Source organism: Delphinapterus leucas, chromosome 2, assembly GCF_059928025.1.
Source record: "Delphinapterus leucas isolate spDelLeu-1000000601 "Yukka" chromosome 2, BTC_Dleu_Yukka2, whole genome shotgun sequence".
NCBI lineage: Eukaryota > Metazoa > Chordata > Mammalia > Artiodactyla > Monodontidae > Delphinapterus > Delphinapterus leucas.
Window position 1 is genome coordinate 136,032,334 of NC_143130.1, and position 9,619 is coordinate 136,041,952.

Here is a 9,619-nt window from a genome sequence, read left to right on the forward strand (position 1 = left end):
GAGGAGTGTAGACTAGTGCAGGAACCGAATCAGCATCTAGCCTGTAGGAGGAGCAGACTCATTGGCACCAGAGATTGCAAAAGACTGGAAGAGGAACTGGAAATCAAATCTGGGATTGCCAAGGAAGAGCAGCACAACAAAATCTAAGTCCAGGCACTGAGGTGGCATGAGCCTTGGAGCGGGAGAGCCCAGAGTAGAGCACAAGATGAAGATGGGGGTTCAAAACCAGGGCAGCTAATTGATGTCTTCAGACTAAGCAAAATACTGGAACAGTGGTTGCCTCAGGTGGGTGGGGGGGGACTGACTGGGAAGAAACACGATGGGACTTTCTGAGAAGATACAGAGATGAATGTCCCCTATCTTGAAAGAAGTGTGGGTTATATGGGTACAGCTATTTGTCAAAAGCCGTTGAACTGTATACTTAGGATTTGTGCATTTCAATGTATGTAAATTTTACCTAAAAAAACAGTAAACAGATCGAACCTTGGTTAGGTTTACTTTTAGTAGTGCTAGGAATTAGCAATTCTGAAACTACAAGCTGTATATTCTTGGGCACGAGGTAAGTGGGAGTCTGATTTCCAATTGTTGGGGAGAGAAATTACAGATACAGAAAAGGTGTTTTTTGCATTGGAATTGGAGTTATCCATATAACTGTATATGACTAATATATCTCTATATATGCCTCCAATATATTTCTAATACATTATTAGAAATAATAATCTATTTATAGATAGAAAATAATCTATTTCTGTGTGTTTATGTAGGTAATATAATCTAATTCTGTCTGCTAAAAGGGACTAGAAGCAATGACACAGTGGGAATGAGCATATTTAACCCCCAGACCTTGGTTTCTAAATCCCTGGTTCCCCACTGAAGGAACCAGGGATCCTTGAGAAATGGCTTGTTCCAGGGTTGGGGGCAGGAAAAGTACAGGATGAGCCTGGAACATCTTGTTGAGCCAAAAAGTAAAGAAATACTCAAAGAATCATGTTGAAAGGACTCAGAAGCTAGCTTGATGGGGCTCCCACTGGCCCAATCTGGGACAATCTCGCATCAAAATAAATAATATTTGTAATGGATTATACCCCACTAAATAAAAGAAGAATCCATATTGATATAAATAAATAAATGAACAAATAAATAAATGGAGGTAAAGAGAAACCTCTTCACTACTTCACTATTTGGTAGAACACCAAAATAACAGGTAGAAAACTGATAGGGAAAAGTTTGACAGAAAATTAGATAATTACTGGACTTCCCTCATGGCACAGTGGTTAAGAATCCGCCTGTCAATGCAGGGAACACAGGTTCAATCCCTGGTCTGGGAAGATCCCACATGCCATGGAGCAACTAAGCCCATGCGCCACAACTACTGAAGCCCACGCGCCTAGAGCTGGTGCTCCGCAACAAGAGAAGCCACCTCAATGAGAAGCCCGTGCACCGCAACGAAGAGTAGCCCCCGCTCACTGCAACTAGAGAAAGCCCGTGCGCAGCAATGAAGACCCAACACAGCCAAAAAAATTAAAAAAAAAAAAAGAATGAGTCTCAAAAAAAAAAAAAGTACAATTACAGTGTTGCAAAGTATGCCCCCCAATTACTTATTGACTACAAATGAAAAAATAATAACTTCACAGTTATTATTAAGGCAGAAAGCACTTAATCAAGTAATCAAACCTAACAACGCTATATTGATATAAACCAATATCCAATACCATGTGCCTTGGATTGGGATACTTGGAGAAGGACACACCAACAATTCTGTGATATTCCTGCCAAAAATGCATAACCTGAATCTAATCATGGAAACATGAAACAAACTCACATTGAAAGACATTCTACAAAATAACTGGCCTGTACTCTTTTAAAATGTTAGGGTCAAGAAACATAAAGAAAAGCTGAAGGAATGTTCCAGAATAAAGGAAAATAAATAGATCTGACAACTAAATGTTGTGTGTGATCTTGGATTTGGTCCTGGACTTGGAGAGAAAAAAAAAAAAGTAAGGACATTTTGGGAACAATTGATGAAATAGATAGTAGTATTGGATTAATGCTTAATTCCCTGATTGTGTTAACTGAACTGTGGTAAGAGAATGTCTTCCTGGAAAATGCACACTGCAGTATTTAGCAGTAAAGGGGCACCACATCTCCAACTCATTTTTAAAAGGGAGGGAGGGAAGGAAGGGGTGGGAGGAGAGAGAGAGAGAGAGAGTGTGTGCACCCAAGTGCAAATAAGGCAAGAATGCAAATAAATGGATCAAAGATTGTAGGAGCTCCTTGTACTGTTCTTGTAATTTTTCTGTAAAATTGAAATTGTATCAAAACAAAAATTCCTCTTTACCAAGTGGTGCTGGGGAACTTGGACAGCCACATGTAAATCAATGAAGTTAGAACACACACAGCATACACAAAAATAAACTCAAAGTGGCTTAAAGACTTAAATATAAGACAAGATGCCATAAAACACCTAGAAGAGAACATAGGCAAAACATTCCCTGACATAAATCATACCAATGTTTTCTTAGGTGAGTCTCCCAAGGCAATAGAAATAAAAGCAAAAAATAAACAAATGGGACCTCTTTAAGCTTATAATCTTTTACACAGCAAAGGAAAGCATAAACAAAATGAAAAGACAACCTATGGAATGGGAGAAAATATTTGCAAATGATGCGACAAACAAGGGCCTAATTTCCAAAATATACAAACAGCTCATAAATTCAATAACAAAACAAAAAAAACGACCCAATCAAAGAATGAGCAGAAGACCTAAATAGACATTTCTCCAAAGAAAACATACAGATGGTAAATAGGCACATGAAAAGATGCTCATCATCGCTAATTACTAGAGAAATGCAAATCAAAACTACAATGAGGTAGTGACTACCTCACACAGGTCAAACTGGCCATCATTAAAAAGTCTACAAATAATCAATGTTGGAGAGGGTGTAGAGAAAAGGGAACCTTCTTACACTGTTGGTGGGAATGTAAATTGGTGCAGCCACTATGGAGGACAGTATGGAGGTTCCTCAAAAAACTAAAAAATAGAGTTGCCATATGATCCAGCAATCCCACTCCTGGGCATATAGACAGACAAAATATAATTTGAAAAGATGCATGTGCCACTGTGTTCATAGCAGCACTATTTACAATAGCCAAGACATGGCAACAAACTAAATGTCCACTGACAGATGAATGGATAAAGAAGATGTGATTATATATATATATATATATATATATATATATATATACACACATACATACAGTGGAATATTACTCAGCCATTAAAAAGAATGAAATAATGTCATTTGCAGCAACATGGATGGACCTAGAGATTATCATACTAAGCGAAGTAAGTCAGACAGAGAAAGACAAATACCATATGATATCACGTATATGTGGAATCTAAAATACAACACAAATGAACATATCTATAAAACAGAAACAGACTCACAGACACAGAGAACAGACTTGTGGTTGCCAAGGGGTGGGGGAGGGGAAGGGAAGGATTGGGAGTCTGGGATTAGCAGATGCAAACTGTTATATATAAGATGGATAAACAACAAGGTCCTACTGTATAGCACAGGGAACTAGATTCCATATCCTGTGACAAACCATAATGGAAAAGAATATGAAAAAGAATATATATATGTATAACTGAGTCACTCTGCTGTACAGAAGAAATTAACACAACATTGTAAATCAACACTATATTTCAATGAAATTTTAAAAATAAATTAAAAAAATAAAAAGATCCTCCCCAAAATGAAAGAAAGCAAACAAATCTACGGGTGTGGTCAGGAACCAGGCAACACTCTGGCACTAGCAGCCAAGAGGCCTGTGTTTCCTGCTGGGGCGGGAGCCAGTCCAAAGTATGGCCATTCCAGGGACTGCAGGAGGGGAGGGGTAGCCACCCTGTGGGGTAGGCTTAGTGGGCTGGAACTCGTGTTATGTAAATTCTGTCATCGACTAGACCACAAACTGGGGTGCAGTTCCTGGTAGAGCATGGAACTTATACCATCATGTCCTTATAGCAGAGAGGCCTTACAGCTGTTTTGTGTCAGATGACTCATAGATATGATGCAGCAAACAGAAAATCATTGGGAAATGTGTGAACTGTGGTCAGGTTTCATCTCTTTTTATAAAACTGACTATTGTTTAAGTCTTCTGCTATTGTTACAGCCCATCTAGAGATAGAAATGTGTTTGCATTTTTGCAAGGAGGTCTGAATTTTTTAAATCTGGTAAAAGAGTTTAAGGTTAAAGGAATTTAAGGTAAAATCAGTCAAGGTTTTCCCATTTAGCAGTAGCAGAAATTAAGGCATAAGCTTTCCCTAAGCAATTCCTTTCCAAAGAGAAGCATATGTTTAAACGTAATTCATTAATATCTCTTCTGTGGCCATTATCCAGTGTTTGGCCTTCTGCACAGCTCTAGAGCACAGTGATTTCTTTTTCTCTGTCATCTCTTTTTTTTTTTTTTTTTGGCCAGAGATTCTGAGAATCTGTAAATCGCTAATTCTATGATTTCCTCTGGTTTGCCCCCAAAAGCTTAACAGTCTGATTTTTTTTTTTCCCCAGGAAATTGATGCCCCACAAATCTAAGACCAATTAGCTGAAAATAAGACAGGCTTCTTCTCACACAACCCCTAGGTGGATATCACCACTGCCTTTTCTCAGAGTCAGAGATAGCCAAATGGATCTCACGGGCTTCCCTGGTGGCGCAGTGGTTGAGAGTCCGCCTGCCGATGCAGGGGACACGGGTCCGTGCCCCGGTCCGGGAGGATCCCACATGCCGCGGAGCGGCTGGGCCTGTGGGCCATGGCCGCTGGGCCTGCGCGTCCGGAGCCTGTGCTCCGCAACGGGAGAGGCCACAACAGTGAGAGGCCCGCGTACCGCAAAAAAAAAAAAAAAAAAAAAAAAAGTATAGAAGTAAATTAAATGCTGAGCTTATGTAAGATTGCAATGGTCATACCTATATTAATTGTTCCAAATTTGGTATTCATCAAGACAATAATTTTTCCTCATAGATTAACTTTATAAGAAGTGAATGTTAAATAAGTTTTAACTTTAAATGTATACAAAAAAATTATTTAAACATTAAAAAAAATTAGGGTTCATATAAGATTTGTCTGAAAAAGTTATAATACTAAAAATGTGCAACCCACATCCTGGGACAAAATATTTCTGGACATAGAAACTTGATGGCCCTTAAAGTAGCTGGATTTTCTCTTCTTGACATGCAGTTGATCTCAGGCTTACATTCTTCTGGACCACCCTTGTTCTTTTCCTATCCAGCTTGAAGTGATTTCTCTATTTGTGGGAGCAGTGGAAACAAGGTAGTTAATATTCTACCACTTTCACCATGAGAACCCTACCAGTCCCCTTCCATGTAAGCCTGGTTTTTGAAAGCCCCTTTTGGAGAGTGTGTGTACGTGTGTGTGTGTGTGTGTGTGTGTGTGTGTGTGTGTTATTAACAGCATTAGGGATTGCTGTTCTTATTCTGTGTAAGTGAGAAGTATTTTTCTATTCTTAAAAAAAAAAAAAGTGAGACCGTTCTCAAAAGTCATTTCCTGAAATAAAGTGGGGAGGCAAGGCATGGGCGTGAGGGCAGTGAGTCATCAGAAGGCAGCTTGGGGAGAGCACGGGGTTGCTGGCGTGAGCTGAGGGAGCCTTGCTTAATCCTGCACAAGCCTCTCCGATCAGTGAGCTGAGCAGGATATCAGGCCCTTCTGATGTGAGAAGAGGACCTCGTGAGAGGTCCAGAGGGGGCTGATGTACAGGATGGTGGGCAGCTGGGGGCAGCTGGAGGTACAGGGGGATGGCAGACAGACAGGACCTGGGATTTCAGCAGAGGCCACTCAGCGCTGGAAAATGAGGCTCACAGAGTTGCTTGGACTGTGTGAATCTGGACTTAGGATAGACCGAGCCGTAACACTTGGTTAGGTAACACACACTTCAGGCACCCTGCACAGTGATGTGAACTGGATCATGGGAAAAGGCAAGACTTCGAAGTGCAAGAGGGCAGAGGGAGCATAAGGGGGCAACTCTACAATCAGTGCACCAGCCTGCGGCCCGAGAGGAATCACGGGGCTTCCAACTTGGACTTGATTCAAGCAATTGCAGAGAAGAAGGGCCAAAGGGCAACCAGCAGGCCCTAACCAGAGGAAAAACCGAGGAGGAAGTTCTGAAAGAGGTTGCAGAATCCATGGTCGGGCAACTAGGGAAACCCAGTTCTGCTCCCAGCTAAAACTGGAGATCATGACTCTAGCAGCTGACCCTGTAGGTGGTGGGTGAGTGGAAGGATGATATTCTAGATAAAACCTAACTGACAGGGGCTTCCCTGGTGGGGCAGTGGTTAAGAATCCACCTGCCAATGCAGGGAACACGGGTTCGAGCCCTGGGCCGGGAAGATCCCACATGCCGCGGAGCAACGAAACCCGTGCGCCACAACTACTGAAGCCCGCGTGCCTAGAGACTGTGCTCTGCAACAAGAGAAGCCACCACAATGAGAAGCCCGTGCACTGCAATAAAGAGTAGTCCCCGCTCTCCGCAGCCAAAAAAAAAAAAAACTGACAAGTCCCACTAGAGTTTTGAAGAAGGAATTAGGAAAGAGGGACCACGAGTTGCCTAGTCCCACTTGTATCAAATTTAGAGTAAGTCCCACATGACCAGTGACTTAGTCTAAGGGTTTTTTTTTTAATTAATTTATTAATTAATTTTTATTTTTGGCTGTGTTGGGTCTTCTTTGCTGCGCACAGGCTTTCTCTAGTTGCGGCGAGCGGGGGCTACTCTTCGTTGCGGTGCCGCAGGCTTCTCACTGCAGTGGCTTCTCTTGTTGCAGAGCACAGGCTCTAGGCATGCAGGCTTCAGTAGCTGTAGCACACGGGCACAGTAGTTGTGGCTCACAGGCTCTAAAGCGCAGGCTCAGTAGTTGTGGCGCACGGGCTTAGTTGCTCAGCGGCACGTGGGATCTTCCCAAACCAGGGCTCGAACCCATGTCTCCTGCATTGGCAGACAGATTCTTAACCACTGTGCCACCAGGGAAGCTGCTCAACTGCTCTGTCATTTGCTACCTTTGCTATCTTCTATTTCTCAATAATTAGGAGTGCATTGCAGTGAATAACAGTGATCAAGAAATCAGACTGCCTGGCTTCATACTCTAGCTCTGCCACTTATTAACTGTGTGGTCTTGGCCAAGTTTTTTTGTTTTTATTTTTACTTTTGCTTTTAGCCAAGTTTTTTTTTAATGTCCCTGAGTTTCTACTTCTTTATCTGTAAAGCTGAAATATTGATAGAAACAACTCGTGACATAAATGTGATTAAATCAAATGTAGAGCCTTTGGCACAGCGTAAGGGTTCAATAAACATTTACGTGTTGTGACGATGAGGCTAGAAATAATAGCACTAGGAGTAATGATAGCGACAAACCAAATGGCAGTCAGGGACTTGTTTCAGGGATGAGAGAGTGGAAGAGAAGTTGGGAGTGGTGCCCTATAGGTTTGGGCTTCCTTCCGTGGTTAATCTCTGGGCACCTCATCATCCCAGGTTGGTTCCCTTAAGCCTGCGCATAGCTCTGGAAATCCTCCTTTCCTTCAGTCTCTGCATTGGAACCATGACAGTGGATTCCTACTACTGCTGGGACCCTGACTGATCCAGTACCTGACGGTGGTTGTGTGTCTCTCCATCAGTCTTTTGTGCTAGGACTCAAACCAGCCCCTTCTTCCAACTTCCCCCCTTGGCTGTGGGTACCAGCATATGACTTTCAGTCATCCCTGACTGGTTCTTCCCTCTCCCTGAGCCCCCCACAATGCAACATCCTGAGACCTTACATTCCCACCTCACAGAATACCTCACGTCCTCCCCTCATCTCCCTTCCCATGGCTTCTCCTTCCCATTCAGGTCCTTCTTACTGCCCCCTTGGGCTATGACAAGAGCATCCTAACTAGACTCACAGCCTCCCGTTTCCTCCTCCGCACCCCTAATTCAGTCTCTGATTTGTCATCAGATTAGTCTTCCTAACTCTGAGGCTTTCAAAATTTTTTGGCCATGACTCACAATAAGAAATAAATTTTAGGGACTTCCCGGGTGGCGCAGTGGTAAAGAATCTGCCTGCCAATGCAGGGGACCCGGGTTCGAGCCCTGCTCCAGGAGGATCCCTCCACATGCAGTGGAGCAACTAAGTCCGTGTACCACAACTACTGAGCCTGCGCTCTAGAGCCCGCGAGCCACAACTACTGAGCCCTTGTGCCGCAACTGCTGAAGCCCGCCCGCCTAGAACCCATGCTCCACAACAAGAGAAGCCACCGCAATGAGAAGCCCGTGCACCACAATGAAGAGTGGCCCCCACTCACTGCAACTAGGGAAAAGCCCGTGTGCAGCAACAAAGACCCAATGCAGCCAAAAAAATTTTTTTAAATAATAAATAAATTAATTAAAAAAATATATATATATTTTACCTCACAACCCAGTACACACATACAAAACACACAAAGCAATACTGCACTCTGATATTTTTTTTATCGTGAGACCCACAAAATTGGATTTGTGAGCCACTAATGGATCATATCCCACAGTCTGGAAACACTGCCCCCCACAGAGCTCTAATCACGTCACTACCCCAGTGAAAGATGTCAGTAGTCCCCATTATTGACTGAATTTAGTACAAGTTGTTTAACCTGGCATCAAAGGCTTCTATAGGATGCCCTCAATTTGTCTGCCTAAACATTTCTCTCCCTACCTCCATTTATGTCATTTTAACCTCTCTGGGCTTTTGTGGTCTAATATGTAGAATAAGAACAAAAATATTTCTCCAGCATGAAGGCCAGGGGTAGACCAGATGATACGTTAAGTTTCCTTTTTAAGGGTTATAATTCTGGGATTGTAAGTGCCCAATATCCAGTAACCAAACATATCTCCTCTCTGGTCTCCATACACTCCCAGATCTATGTCATCTATGTTCCTCTTGCCCCCTTTAGCCATCTTCCTCCATCTCCCTCTATCTTCCTATGTTGAAATCCCATCAAAGTCTAGCAAGGGCAAAGGACACGGGAAGGAAGGATCAGAACATACTCAAGCAATGCAGTTAGTCCCCTAAGAGTGGAGCCACTAAGGCTGGTATGTTACACACAGGTGGGAAGAAAGATGAAACTAAAGAGGTGGGCTAGGCTAGATTATGCCAAACCGAGACCCTCAGGCTGAGATTTCATCTTAATTTAGAGGTCATGGGGAGTCACTGAGAGTTTCTGAACAGGTGTGATATGACCAAAGGTGAGGTTTAAGAAAACTGATTTGCCTGGAGCTGGGGCATCAGAGGTTTTTCAGTAGTAAAATTGACATAGCCTAGATGTAGTTGGTCTCATGACAGGCCGGGTCAGGGATGGATCCCAGAAATTCAGGCAGGCCGCATCAAGGAGGTTCAGCTTTGGCCACAGATAAGCATCCTGGAGAGCCCAAGGAACATGGTGTCTAGTTATAAGGAGCAGACTTGAGCAGAGGGCCAACAAGGTGCCTGGCTTCCACCAGCTCTGGCAACACAGTGCAGGGGCCCAGCCAAGAATTGGGACTCAGGGGCAGGAGGCCGGTCCCTGACAGGGCTGGTGAGAGCAAAGCTTCTGGCAAAAAAAGAA